We start from the raw sequence: 14,679 nt of genomic DNA, 5'->3' as shown, positions 1-14,679 counted from the left end.
CAGAAATATCTGGTTTTTGTCAGGAAAATTTCTGCAAGAAATCCTGACGTGTGCACATACCCTAACATGTGCCACCCTGTTTTTAAAAGGACCTAAAGTAATTGGACAATTGACTCTAAGGCTATTTCATGGACAGGTGTGGGCAATCCCTTCATTATGTCATTCTCATCCTGAGAAAGAAAGAAAGTACCGGTGTACTCAGCAATGCAAAAAGACCTGGGCGCCCACGGAAGACAACAGTGGTGGATGATCGCAGAATAATCTCCATGGTGAAGAGAAACCCTTTCACAACAGCCAACCAAGTGAACAACACTCTCCAGGAGGTCGGCGTATCAATATCCAAATCTACCATAAAGAGAAGACTGCATTGAAGTAAATACAGAGGGTTCATTGCACGGTGCAAGCCACTCATAAGCATCAAGAATAAAAAGGCTAGACTGGACTTTGCTAAAAAACATCTAAAAAAACAGCGCAGTTCTGGAAGAACATTCTTTGGACAAATGAAACGAAGATCAACCTCTACCAGAATGATGGAAAGAGAAAAGTATGGTGAAGGCGTGGTACAGCTCATGATCCGAAGAATACCACATCATTGTAAAACACGGCGGAGGCAGTGTGATGGCTTGGGCATGCATGGCTGCCAGTGGCACTGGGTCACTAGTATTTATTGATGATGTGACACAGGACAGAAGCAGCCGAATGAATTCTGAGGTATTCCAAGCCATACTGTGTGCTCAGATCCAGCCAAATGCAGCCAAACTGATTGTTTGTCGTTTCATACTACAGATGGACAATGACCCAAAACATAAAGCCAAAGCCACCCAGGAGTTTATTAAAGCAAAGAAGTGGAATATTCTTGAATGGCCAAGTCAGTCACCTGCTCTCAACCCAATTGAGCATGCATTTCACTTGTTAAAGACTAAACTTCAGACAGAAAGGCCCACAAACAAACAGCAACTGAAAACCACCGCAGGAAAGGCCTGGCAGAGCATCAAAAAGGAGGAACCACACCGTCTGGTTATGTCCATGAGTTCAAGACTTCAGGCAGTCATTGCCAACAAATTGTTTTCAACCAAGTACTAGAAATGAACGTTTTATTTAAAATTATTTAATCTGTCCAATTACTTTTGGTCCCTTTAAAAACAGGGTGGCACATGTTAAAGAGCTGAAACTCCTAAACCCTTTATCCAATTTTAATGTGGATACCCTCAAATGAAAGCTGAAAGTCTGAACTTCAACTGCATCTGAATTGTTTTGTTTAAAATTCATTGTGGTAATGTCTATAACCAAAATTAGAAAAATGTTGTGTCTTTCCAAATATATATGGACCTAACTGCATATATATATATATATATATATATACTAGATGGCAGCCCGATTCTAAAGAATCGGGAGTCTAGAATCCATATATACTTTATTTATTCAAATGTAAGAATAATACAATTAATAAATAATAGTAAGAAAGAACAAAAATAATAGGCAGTATATGGAGAAAACACCAAACAAAAGTTCAAAATTGGTGTGAAAATGTCACTGAACCACTTCACAACTAAATATATATAGTTTTGGTAAATGGTATTATCATTTTTTTGACGAAATTCGGCAGGAGCTTGAAGAGCAACGTCACTGGGCCCGCTTCCACGCAGTAGAAACTTGCTGTGAGGTAAAAATTCAAAAATCACACCAAAATGGCGGGCGGAGTGTGTCACAGTACGGCACGTTTCTGATTGGTCACTCGCAGCAGGCGGCAACCAATCAGACACTGGACACTGTTGACGTCACTTATCTCCGGACATTAGCTCCGGACATTAGCTCCGGACATTAGCTCCGGACATTAGCTCCGGACAAAGCCACGGAAGTTGGCACAAATTGCAGGAAGTAGTATTCTAGGCAATTATATATTAGATACATATATATATATATATATATATATATATATATATATATATATATACACTGCTCAAAAAAATAAATGGAACACTAAAATCCCACATCCTAGATATCACTGAATGAAATATTCCAGTTGTAAGTCTTTATTCATTACATAGTGGAATGTGTTGAGAACAATAAAACCTAAAAATGATCAACGTAAATCACAACTAATATCCCATGGAGGTCTGGAGTTGGAATGATGCTCAAAATCAAAGTGGAAAATAAAGTTACAGGCTGATCCGACTTCAGTGGAAATGCCTCAAGACAAGGAAATGATGCTCAGTAGTGTGTGTGTGGCCTCCACGTGCCTGTATGATCTCCCTACAATGCCTGGGCATGCTCCTGATGAGGCGGCGGATGGACTTCTAAGGGATCTCCTCCCAGACCTAGACTAAAGCATCCGCCAACTCCTGGACAGTCTGTGGTGCAAAGTGACGTTGGTGGATGGTGTGAGACATGATGTCCCAGATGTGTTCAATCAGATTCTGGTCTGGATAATGGGTGGGCCAGTCCATAGCTTACATGCCTTCATCTTGCAGGAACTGCTGACACATTCCAGCCACATGATGTCTGGCATTGTCCTGCATTAGGAGGAACCCAGGGCCAACCGCACAAGCATATAGTCTCACAAGGGGTCACAGGGCGCCAATGGCGAATTTGCCAGTCCTGGTGTTCTGTGGCAAATGCCAAGTGTCCTGCACGGTGTTGGGCTGTGAGTACAACCCCCATATGTGGACCTCGGGCACTCAGACCATCCTCATGGAGTCGGTTTCTAAACGTTTGTGCTGACACATGTACATTTGTGGCCTGCTGGAGGTTATTTTGCAGGGCTCTGGCAGTGCTCCTCCTGTTCCTCCTTGCACAAAGGCTGAGGTAGCAGTCTTGCTGCTGGGTTGTTGCCCTTCTACGGCCCCCTCCTCGTCTCCTGGTGTACTGGCCTGTCTCCTGGTAGCACCGCCAGCCTCTGGACACTATGCTGACAGACACAGCAAACCTTCTTGCCACAGCTCACATTGATGTGCCATCCTGGATGAGCTGCATTACCTGAGCCACTTGTGTGGGTTGTAGAGTCCATCTCATGCTACCACGAGTGTGAAAGCAAAACCTACATTCAAAAGTGACAAAAACATCAGCCAGAAAGCATTGGTACTGAGATGTGGTCTGTGGTCCCCATCTTCAGAACCACTTCTTATTGAGTGTGTCTTGATAATTGCCAATAATTGATTGTCAAACAGTGTTGCTTCCTAAGTGGACAGTTTGATTTCACAGAAGTTTGATTTACTTGGAGTTTTATTCTGTTGTTTAAGTGTTCCCTTTATTTTTTGAGCAGTGTATATACCTATACTATGTGTCTACATTTATTTTATTTATCTATTCTATTTTAACATGTCAGTGTGATTTTACATTACAGCACCCTGAATTGCCGGCTTTTCCAAAGGACACCGATGCGTATTTCTCGCAAGTCACAAGCATGGTCCATGTGTAATCCTTTTTTTCTTGCACCCATAGACTTTCATTGGCGAGTCTCAGCCAATATACGGTGCAAATCCCAGCATGATGCGATTTCAATTGCACGTGTAATACGGCCGAGAAAAAAATGGACGATGGGAGCTGCTGTCATGCTGTTGCAGTGCAGCATAGTGCAACCCCCACCAGAGGGAGCTTGAGAGGAAAGTGAGACTGCATACACAGAGAAGCATCACAGAGCAGCAGCACAGACGCCATTAAGTGGTGAGAGAGTAGTCAGACAAGCCGAGTCAAAAAAACACTAGAGGCAGACGTACCAAAGGGATAAGTAGTACGCATAGTCAGGAACAAGCTGTCACATTGTTCTGCCTGTATCTGGTTTTCGGTGTGACACTGCATGTCTTTGCTTTAAACCTTTGCTCCTTTCCCCTTAATTGAGCTGGGATACTGTTGGCTGCTACCTGTATGGAGCCTTCTCAGTTCCCTGCTCTGCTGCGTAGCCGTACATGGGTGGTTAGGTCTTTGCTCTGCTGCATGACCATCCACTTGTGCAGTCCCTGGTTGCTGCTATGGAAGCTGTCCACAGGTTGCGAGGTCATTTGCAGCTGGTGCATGACTTTCCATGTGTGTCAGTGCATGCAGTCACAGCCAGGTGCCCTAAGCCACAGTTCCTGCACTGATTGTGGTGTAATGGTTTCTGTTTGTGCTAAGGGCGTGCGCGGCCACACCACCCCTGCTTTTATCAGGGTTAGTGTGTGTACTTGAAATGCTGTCCCCAGCCAATTGCTGAGGGGCAGCTCCTATATAAAGTTCCCCTGCCCTATGGGCGGGGCCTGAGCTACTCACAAAGGTGAACCTTCAGCCAAGTCTAAGGTTCAGAGTACTCTGGAAGAGGTTTTCAACCAGGATATCTCTGCACTTGGCCGCATTAATGTTTCCTTCAATGACAACCAGTCGCCCTGTCCCTGCAGCTGAAAAACACTCCCATAGAATGATGCAGCCACCACCATGTTTCACTGTTGGGATTGTATTTGGCAGGTGATGGGCAGTGCCTTGTTTTCTCCACAGATACCGCTTAGAATTATCACCAAAAATATCTATCTTAGTCTCATCAGACCAGAGAATCTTAATTATCATAGTCTGGGAGTCCTTCATGTGTTTTTTATCAAACTCTATGCGGGCTTTCATATGTCTTGCACTGAGGAGAGGCTTCAATTGGGCAACTCTGCCATAAAGGACCTACTAGTGGAGGGCTGCAGTGATAGTTGACTTTGTGGAACTTTCTCCCACCTCTCTACTGCATCTCTGGCGCTCAGCCACAGTGATCTTGGGGTTCTTCTTTACCTCTCTCACCAAGGCTCTTCTCCCACGGTTGCTCAGTTTGGCTGGACAGCCAGGTCTAGGAAGACTTCTGGTGGTCCCAAACTTCTTCCATTTAAGGATTATGGCAGCCACTGTGCTCTTAGGAACCTTGAGAACTGCAGAAACTCTGTTTTAACCTTGGCCAGATCTGTGTCTTTCCACAATTCTGTCTCTGAGCTCCTTGGCCAGTTCCTTTGACCTCATGATTCTCATTTTGTCTGACATGCACTGTGAGCTGTGAGGTTTTATATAGACAGGTGTGTGCCTTTCAAAATCAAGTCCTATCAGTTTAATGAAATGCAGCTGGCCTTCAATGAAGGAGTAGAACCATCTCAATGAGGATCACGAGGAAATGGACATCATGTGACTTAAATATGAGTGTCTGAGCAAAGGTCTGAATACTTATGACCATGTGATATTTCAGTTTTTCTTTTTTATTAAATTTGCAAAATTTTCTACATTTCTGTTTTTTTCAGTCAAGATGGGGTACAGAGTGTACATTAATGTGAAAAAAATGAATTTTTTTGAATTTACCAAATGGCTGCAATGAGACAAAGACTGAACATTTTAAAGGGGTATGAATACTTTCCGAACCCGCTTTATTTTTCCTAGCCTGGTATGTATTTATCCATCCTGGTATATATGTCCCATATTCTGAGCCCCATCCTGGAATATATGTCCCTTATCCTGGGCCCCATCCTAGTATATATACTGCTCAAAAAAATAGAGGGAACACTTAAACAACAGAATATAACTCCAAGTAAATCAAACTTCTGTGAAATCAAACTGTCCACTTAGGAAGCAACACTGTTTGATAACCAATTTCACATGCTGTTGCGCAAATGGAATAGACAACAGATGGAAATTATTGGCAATTATGAAGAAACACTCAATAAAGGAGTGGTTCTGCAGGTGGGGACCACAGACCACATCACAGTACCAATGCTTTCTGGCTGATGTTTTGGTCACTTTTGAATGTAGGTTTTGCTTTCACACTTGTGGTATCATAAGACAGACTGTACAACCTACACAAGTGGAAGAAGAATTCCCTCGAAACGCGCGTTGGGCAGTTAGCAGGTCCTGTGTCTGGTGTCCATTGGTAATTATATTTGACTTCTTTATTTCACCTTACATCTCGGTTATGGGTGTTTACTAGCGGTAGTTTACATCATCGGCACATTCAGTGTCAGGTTTATACGGATAGCCGCTTGGATATGCATTTTACCAGCGGCATGGTTTATTATTAGCCCTTGTGTAATTCCGACATACACCCTTGTTAGTATGTGGTTTCAGTGAATACTGGTGCTGGGGTGGCGCAGCTTTGCACAAACCGTTGTTTTATACATTTAGCAGCAGCTGATAGCGAACACGATAAGAAATGTAGGCATGATTGCTACATATGTAGTTCTTGTATAGATTATCAGTGGTGCATATAGAGCGCTTCCCACGCAAAAGAGATTTTCATGATATCATCATATAATTGCCTTTTATTATGAGCATTATGCCAGTCCCTAGGCCTGACGTTATAAAATTTGGTCATATAGGCAGCTCCAATATGTGTTTCCACCAGTACAGGATACCTGTGTTTTTTTAGCTCGGAGGTACTTTTTATGTATTAACCTGTTCATATTAAGGTTGAGAATTTTATTCTGTGTGTTTTTTCAATAAAATTTATGTGTTTTTGGAACTTTACATTCATATGGTCTCCTTTATTTCTGGGAGGGGTCCTGAGTATTTACAAGTGGCTCAGGTAGTGCAGCTCATTCAGGATGGCACATCAATGCAAGCTGTGGCAAGAAGGTTTGCTGTGTCTGTCAGCGTAGTGTCCAGAGGCTGGAGGCGCTACCAGGAGACAGGCCAGTACACAAGGAGACGTGAAGGGGGCTGTAGGAAGGCAACAACCCAGCAGGAGGACCGCTACCTCAGTCTTTGTGCAAGGAGGAACAGGAGGAACACTGCCAGAGCCCTGCAAAATCACCTCCAGTAGGCCTCAAATGTACATGTCTGCAAAAACGGTTAGAAACTGACTCCATGAGGATGGTCTGATTGCCTGACGTCCACAGATGGGGGTTGTGCTCAAAGCCCAACACCGTACAGGACACTTGGCATTTGCCACAGAACACCAGGATTGGCAAATTCACCACTGGTGCCCTGTGCTCTTCACAGATGAAAGCAGGCTCACCCTGAGCACATGTGATAGATGTGACAGAGTCTGGAGATGCCGTGGAGAGTGGTCTTCTGCCTGCAACATCCTTCAGCATGACAGGTTTGGCAGTGGGTCAGTAATAGTGTGGGGTGGCATTTCTTCGGAGGGCCGCACAGCCCTCCATGTGTTCTCCAGAGGTAGCTTGACTGCCATTAGGTACCGAGATGAGATCCCCAGACTCCTTGTGGGACCATGTGCTGGCCCTAAATTCCTCCTAATGCAGGACAATGCCAGACCTCATGTGGCTGGAGTGTGTCAGCAGTTCCTGCAAGATGAAGGCATTTACGCTATGGACTGGCCCGCCCAATCCCCAGACCTGAGTCCAATTGAACACATCTGGGACATCATGTCTCCTACCATCCACCAATGTCACATTGCACCACAGACTGTCCAGGAGTTGGCGGATGCTTTAGTCCAGGTCTGGGAGGAGATCCTTTAGGAGACCATCCGATGCCTCATTAAGAGCATGCACAGGCATTGTAGGGAGATCATACAGGCACATGGAGGCCACACACACTACTGAGCATCATTTCCTTGTCTTGAGGCATTTCCACTGAAGTTGGATCAGCCAGTAACTTTATTTACCACTTTGATTTTGAGCATCATTCCAACTCCAGACCTTCGTGGGATATTAGTTATGATTTACGTTAATCATTTTTAGGTTTTATTGTGCTCAACACATTCCACTATGTAATGAATAAAGATTTACAACTGGAATATTTCATTCAGTGATATCTAGGATGTGGGATTTTAGTGTTCCTTTTTTTTTGAGCAGTGTATATAACCCATCCTGATATATATGTTCCCCATCAGAAGCCCCATCCTGGGGGGAATATCAAAAATAAAATTCAGAAAATCACATTGCATAAAATATATAAATTTATTTGACTTTTGCAGCGAGAAATAAGTATTTGATTCCTCTGGCAAACAAAACATAATACTTGGTGGCAAAACCCTTGTTAGCAAGCACAGCAGTCAGACATTTTTTGTAGTTGATGATGAGCAGATCATCTCTAAATCATTAAGATTTTGAGGCTGTCACTTGGCAACTTGGAGCTTTAACTCCCTCCATAAGTTTTCTATGGGATTAAGGTCTGGAGACTGGCTATGTCACTCCATGACCTTAATGGGCTTCTTTTTGAGCTACTCCTTTGTTGACTTGACTGTATGTTTTAGGTCATTGTCTTGTTAGAAGACCCAGCCACGACCCATTTTTAATGTCCTGTGGTGGGAAGGAGGCTGTCACTCATGATTTTTCTGTACATGGCTCCATCCATTCTCCCATTGATGTGGTGAAGTAGTCCTGTGCCCTTAGCAGAGAAAACCCCCTAAAACATAATGTTTCCACCTCCATGTTTGACAGTGGGGATGGTGTTCTTTGGGTCATAGGCAGCATTTCTCTTCCTCCAAACACAGCGAGTTGAGTTAATACCAAAGGCCTCAATTTTTGTCTCATCTGACCACATCACCTTTTCCCAGTCACTCACAGAATCATCCAGGTGTGCATTGGCAAACTTCGGATGGGCCTGCACTTGTGCTTTCTTGAGAAGTACCTTGTGGGCACTGCAGGATTTTAAACCTTTACGGCATAATGTGTTACCAATGGTTTTCTTGGAGACTGTGGTCTCAGCTGCCTTGCAATCATTAACAAGTTCCCTCTGTGTAGTTTTAGGCTAACTTCGCACCTTCTTCATGATCAAGGATACCCCACGAGGTGAGATTTTGCACGGTACCCCCAGATCGATGTCAATTGACAGTCATTTTGTATATCTTCCATTTTCTTACTATTGCACCAACAGTTGTCTCCTTCACACCCAGGTCTTTGATCTTGTACCTGCCATCCTTGGAAAGCTCTTTGGTCTTGCCATGCTGTAGAGGTTAGAGTTTGACTGATTAATTGAGTCTGTGGACAGGAGTCTTTTATAAAGGTGGCTATGTAAGACAGCTGTAATGCAGGTAAAGAGTTGACTAGGGGCACCTTACTGGTCTGTAGGAGCTAGAACTCTTAATGGTTGGTAGGGGATCATTCATCATCATACTTGTTTCTCACTGCAAAATGCAAATACATTTATATAATTTATACAATGTGATTTTCTGGATTTTATTTTTGATATTCTATCTCTCAATTTTAAAATTAACCTACCCTTAAAATTATAGACTGTTCATGTCTTTGTCAGTGAGCAAACTTACAAAATCAGCAAGGGATAAAATACTTATTTCCTTCACTGTACTTATATTATAAAACCTACAACCTTGAATTAGCTCCAAAGCTTACTACATTTTACAATACATTTTGTGAAGGTAACCCAATTCCTAAACCTATTCCACACTGATACATTGCCCTTGTATTCAAACTGGGTAAAGACCTGCTACATTGTGGTGATTTCTTAACTGCAAAATTCTACAAAGCTTTTGGCAATGTGGTTGAAGTCCATCCTTCATCTAGGGTCCATAAGTGGCTAATTGGATTTGTCATTTGCCATCAAAGGAGAGATGTTATAGAGAAGAAGGCGTGCACTCAGTGTATGGTTAGATAGGTGCTGGCTGGACGTGGAAATGATCCAAACAAAGTCATATATTGAAGAAAGCAGCTGCATTCAGGTTTGGATTTTTAAAATGCATAACAGGAGCAAAATGTTTATTCAAGTCACCACAGTGGTAAGGCAATTAGGAGAGGGACTCCGTGGTAGGTATAAAGTATAAAGTACCTACTTACCTACTTTATACCTACCACGGAGTCCCTCTCCTAATTGCCTTAACACTGTTGTGACTTGAATAAACTTTTTGCTCCTGTTGTGCATTTAAAAAATCCAAACTTGATTGTGGCTGCTTTCTTCAATATATCATTGGGGAGATAACACAAGGAAGCCCATTAATCTTGATGAAGTTATAAACAGAATGGAAGAACCGACGATCTACGAGTAGAAACGTCATTAGGTTCTATAGCCAGTGTGTACTGAGTGCTGGATACCATATACTGTATATGGATGTATTTTTAATTTATTTTCATTAAAAGTTATTTTTTACCTTCACCACTTGCTGCACTCACCTGCTTTTCTGTTGAGCCCATTCTCTTGACCTTGATAAAATAAAAAAGCCTATACTTCCCTCCCATGCCGGTGCCATTCCAGCGGTGTTAGCATTCGCAGTATCGGGGCTCTCATGCGGTTGTTATGACATGTGACCCCGGTGCCCAATCAGAAATGGTGTCACTGAACAAGTTGAATATGAAGAGGAAGTCAGATATCAGCTGCAGCCTGGACTTCTTTGAATGATGGTCAAGGACAAATATTTAAAACTCTCTTTATTTGCATAAAATGTTCTACTCATGCTGGGTCGCATAATTGTTAGTAGGTAATGCAACACACAGGCAAGGACAAAGTGGAAGCAACCAACTTAACTATTTATTCTCTTTGTATGAATATAGAAAAGGAGTGATTTTCACAAAGAGTAGCCCAAGGATAACAGGGTAATTACAGAGTACAATATGCAACATACAATAATATCAAAGTCATTATCAATGCACTATAACTCTTGCAGAGGAATTTCACTATGTTACATATATCCTGTTCCTTATTTCTATAATGAAACCCTTTATATAATAGGCCCAGTTCATGTCTAGGCCTCAAGTCTAGAGTTGAGCGACCTTGACCTTTTTAGAGTCGAGCCGGGTTTCGCGAAACCCGACTATCTCAAAAGTCGGGTCGAGTGAAATCGGCCGATTATGACGTAAAGTCGGGATCGACCGAAACACGAAACCCAATGCAAGTCAATGGGGCAGCATAGTCGGCAGTGAGTGGGGGCCAGGAAAACACCTAGAGTGCCCATTTTAATGTCAAAACCATCCATTCTTCTTAATGAAGCTTGTCAAGCGTAATTTACCTTATAATAATTGGAAGGCATTTGAAATTGGGGGTCATTTGGCTAAAGTTGTGGTGGGTAGAGCTGGTTCATGTAATTAGTGGGCCCAGGAAATCTGGACCACGTCACGGCAGTGGAGCAGGGAGAGGTAAGTATTTCAACTTTGCAAGTGCTGTGAACCTGAGCAAGCAGGGGGGGCCCACTCGTTGGCATTGGCACTGGCACAGGGCCCCTCAAAGTACAGCGGTGTGTTTGCACGGCGGGGGCGCCTCCCACCGGCAGCAACACTTTTGCGTACTATGAGAGGCCCTGTGCCAGTGACATCGCCAACTAGTATTCCTCCCCCCACCTGATGAAGGAACCTGCACTTTCATCTGCACCTTCCTCTTTGTCCCCGTGTAAGGTGGTATGGTATGCGGGAAGAGCAACCTGACTTTCAGCAGGGTCACAATGTTGTTGTGTAGCGTGCACGGGGAATGTTGCATTATGGGTCAATGTACCAGCAGACTCATCTATCACTGGCTGGGCAATGGGCAGGATGAGGAGGAAACACAGATATAGGCCCAAAGAATAAAGTTGGCTAAATGCAGTTCAAAATTGGTAACACAGGAATAACCAGGGGGCATTGCAGTGGAGGACAACTGGAATGAGAGGCTGACACAGAGAGTAGGCCCAAATCAGTAAGTAGTCGAAATGCAGTTCAAAATTGGCAACCGTAGTAAACAGGCGGCACAGCTTTGTTCAGTGGAGGAGAACAGCAAGGAGTGGCAGACACCGATAGTAGGCCCCAACCCAACTAGTAGGCCAAATGCAGTCTAACATTAACAACTACTTAACGAGCGCCTGAAATTGGAATTTCAGGACAGGAAACCAGGAGAACAGCAAGGAGTGGCAGACACCGATAGTAGGCCCCAAACCAACTAGTACGCCAAATGCAGTTGTTCCGTTTAACCACAATTTAATGAGAGCCTGAAGATAGAAGTTCAGGAAAGGCAACCTGGAGAACACCTTGGAGTGGAACACACCATCTCTCTACACCCCATACCCAATTTGTAGGCCTAATGCAGCGCAGTTTCCAACAACTACTAAATGAGAGCATGATGATCGAAGCATTGGCGAGGAAACCTGGGGAACACCTTGGAGTGGAACACACCATCTCTCTACACCCCATACCCAATTTGTAGGCCTAATGCAGCGTAGTTTCCAACAACTACTAAACGAGAGCCGGAAGATCGAAGCTCAGGAAAGGCAACCTGGAGAACACCTTGGAGTGGAACACACCATCTCTCTACACCCCATACCCAATTTGTAGGCCTAATGCAGCGTAGTTTCCAAGAACTACTAAACGAGAGCCGGAAGATCGAAGCTCAGGAAAGGCAACCTGGAGAACACCTTGGAGTGGAACACACCATCTCTCTACACCCCATACCCAATTTGTAGGCCTAATGCAGTGTAGTTTCCAAGAACTACTAAACGAGAGCCGGAAGATCGAAGCTCAGGAAAGGCAACCTGGAGAACACCTTGGAGTGGAACACACCATCTCTCTACACCCCATACCCAATTTGTAGGCCTAATGCAGTGTAGTTTCCAAGAACTACTAAACGAGAGCCGGAAGATCGAAGCTCAGGAAAGGCAACCTGGAGAACACCTTGGAGTGGAACACACCATCTCTCTACACCCCATACCCAATTTGTAGGCCTAATGCAGCGTAGTTTCCAACAACTACTAAACGAGAGCATGATGATCGAAGCATTGGCGAGGAAACCTGGGGAACACCTTGGAGTGGAACACACCATCTCTCTACACCCCATACCCAATTTGTAGGCCTAATGCAGCGTAGTTTCCAACAACTACTAAACGAGAGCCGGAAGATCGAAGCTCAGGAAAGGCAACCTGGAGAACACCTTGGAGTAGAACACACCATCTCTCTACACCCCATACCCAATTTGTAGGCCTAATGCAGCGTAGTTTCCAACAACTACTAAACGAGAGCATGATGATCGAAGCATTGGCGAGGAAACCTGGGGAACACTTTGGAGTGGAACACACCATCTCTCTACACCCCATACCCAATTTGTAGGCCTAATGCAGCGTAGTTTCCAACAACTACTAAACGAGAGCCGGAAGATCGAAGCTCAGGAAAGGCAACCTGGAGAACACCTTGGAGTGGAACACACCATCTCTCTACACCCCATACCCAATTTGTAGGCCTAATGCAGCGTAGTTTCCAACAACTACTAAATGAGAGCATGAAGATCGAAGCATTGGCGAGGAAACCTGGGGAACACCTTGGAGTGGAAGACACCATCTCTCTACACCCCATACCCAATTTGTAGGCCTAATGCAGCGTAGTTTCCAACAACTACTAAACGAGAGCATGATGATCGAAGCATTGGCGAGGAAACCTGGGGAACACTTTGGAGTGGAACACACCATCTCTCTACACCCCATACCCAATTTGTAGGCCTAATGCAGCGTAGTTTCCAACAACTACTAAACGAGAGCCGGAAGATCGAAGCTCAGGAAAGGCAACCTGGGGAACACCTTGGAGTGGAACACACCATCTCTCTACACCCCATACCCAATTTGTAGGCCTAATGCAGTGTAGTTTCCAAGAACTACTAAACGAGAGCCGGAAGATCGAAGCTCAGGAAAGGCAACCTGGAGAACACCTTGGAGTGGAACACACCATCTCTCTACACCCCATACCCAATTTGTAGGCCTAATGCAGCGTAGTTTCCAACAACTACTAAACGAGAGCATGAAGATCGAAGCAATGGCGAGGAAACCTGGGGAACACCTTGGAGTGGAACACACCATCTCTCTACACCCCATACCCAATTTGTAGGCCTAATGCAGCGTAGTTTCCAACAACTACTAAACGAGAGCATGAAGATCGAAGCATTGGCGAGGAAACCTGGGGAACACCTTGGAGTGGAACACAACATCTCTCTACACCCCATACCCAATTTGTAGGCCTAATGAAGCGTAGTTTCCATCAACTACTAAACGAGAGCCGGAAGATCGAAGCATTGGCGAGGAAACCTGGGGAACACCTTGGAGTGGAACACACCATCTCTCTACACCCCATAACCAATTTGTAGGCCTAATGCAGTGTAGTTTCCAACAACTACTAAACGAGAGCCGGAAGATCGAAGCTCAGGAAAGGCAACCTGGGGAACACCTTGGAGTGGAACACACCATCTCTCTACACCCCATACCCAATTTGTAGGCCTAATGCAGTGTAGTTTCCAAGAACTACTAAACGAGAGCCGGAAGATCGAAGCTCAGGAAAGGCAACCTGGAGAACACCTTGGAGTGGAACACACCATCTCTCTACACCCCATACCCAATTTGTAGGCCTAATGCAGCGTAGTTTCCAACAACTACTAAACGAGAGCATGAAGATCGAAGCATTGGCGAGGAAACCTGGGGAACACCTTGGAGTGGAACACAACATCTCTCTACACCCCATACCCAATTTGTAGGCCTAATGCAGCGTAGTTTCCAACAACTACTAAACGAGAGCCGGAAGATCGAAGCTCAGGAAAGGCAACCTGGGGAACACCTTGGAGTGGAACACACCATCTCTCTACACCCCATACCCAATTTGTAGGCCTAATGCAGTGTAGTTTCCAAGAACTATAAACGAGAGCCGGAAGATCGAAGCTCAGGAAAGGCAACCTGGAGAACACCTTGGAGTGGAACACACCATCTCTCTACACCCCATACCCAATTTGTAGGCCTAATGCAGCGTAGTTTCCAACAACTACTAAACGAGAGCATGAAGATCAAAGCATTGGCGAGGAAACCTGGGGAACACCTTGGAGTGGAACACAACATCTCTCTAC

The sequence above is a fragment of the Ranitomeya imitator genome, chromosome 4 (genome assembly GCF_032444005.1).
Source record: "Ranitomeya imitator isolate aRanImi1 chromosome 4, aRanImi1.pri, whole genome shotgun sequence".
Lineage (NCBI taxonomy): Eukaryota > Metazoa > Chordata > Amphibia > Anura > Dendrobatidae > Ranitomeya > Ranitomeya imitator.
This window is presented reverse-complemented; position numbering follows the sequence as displayed.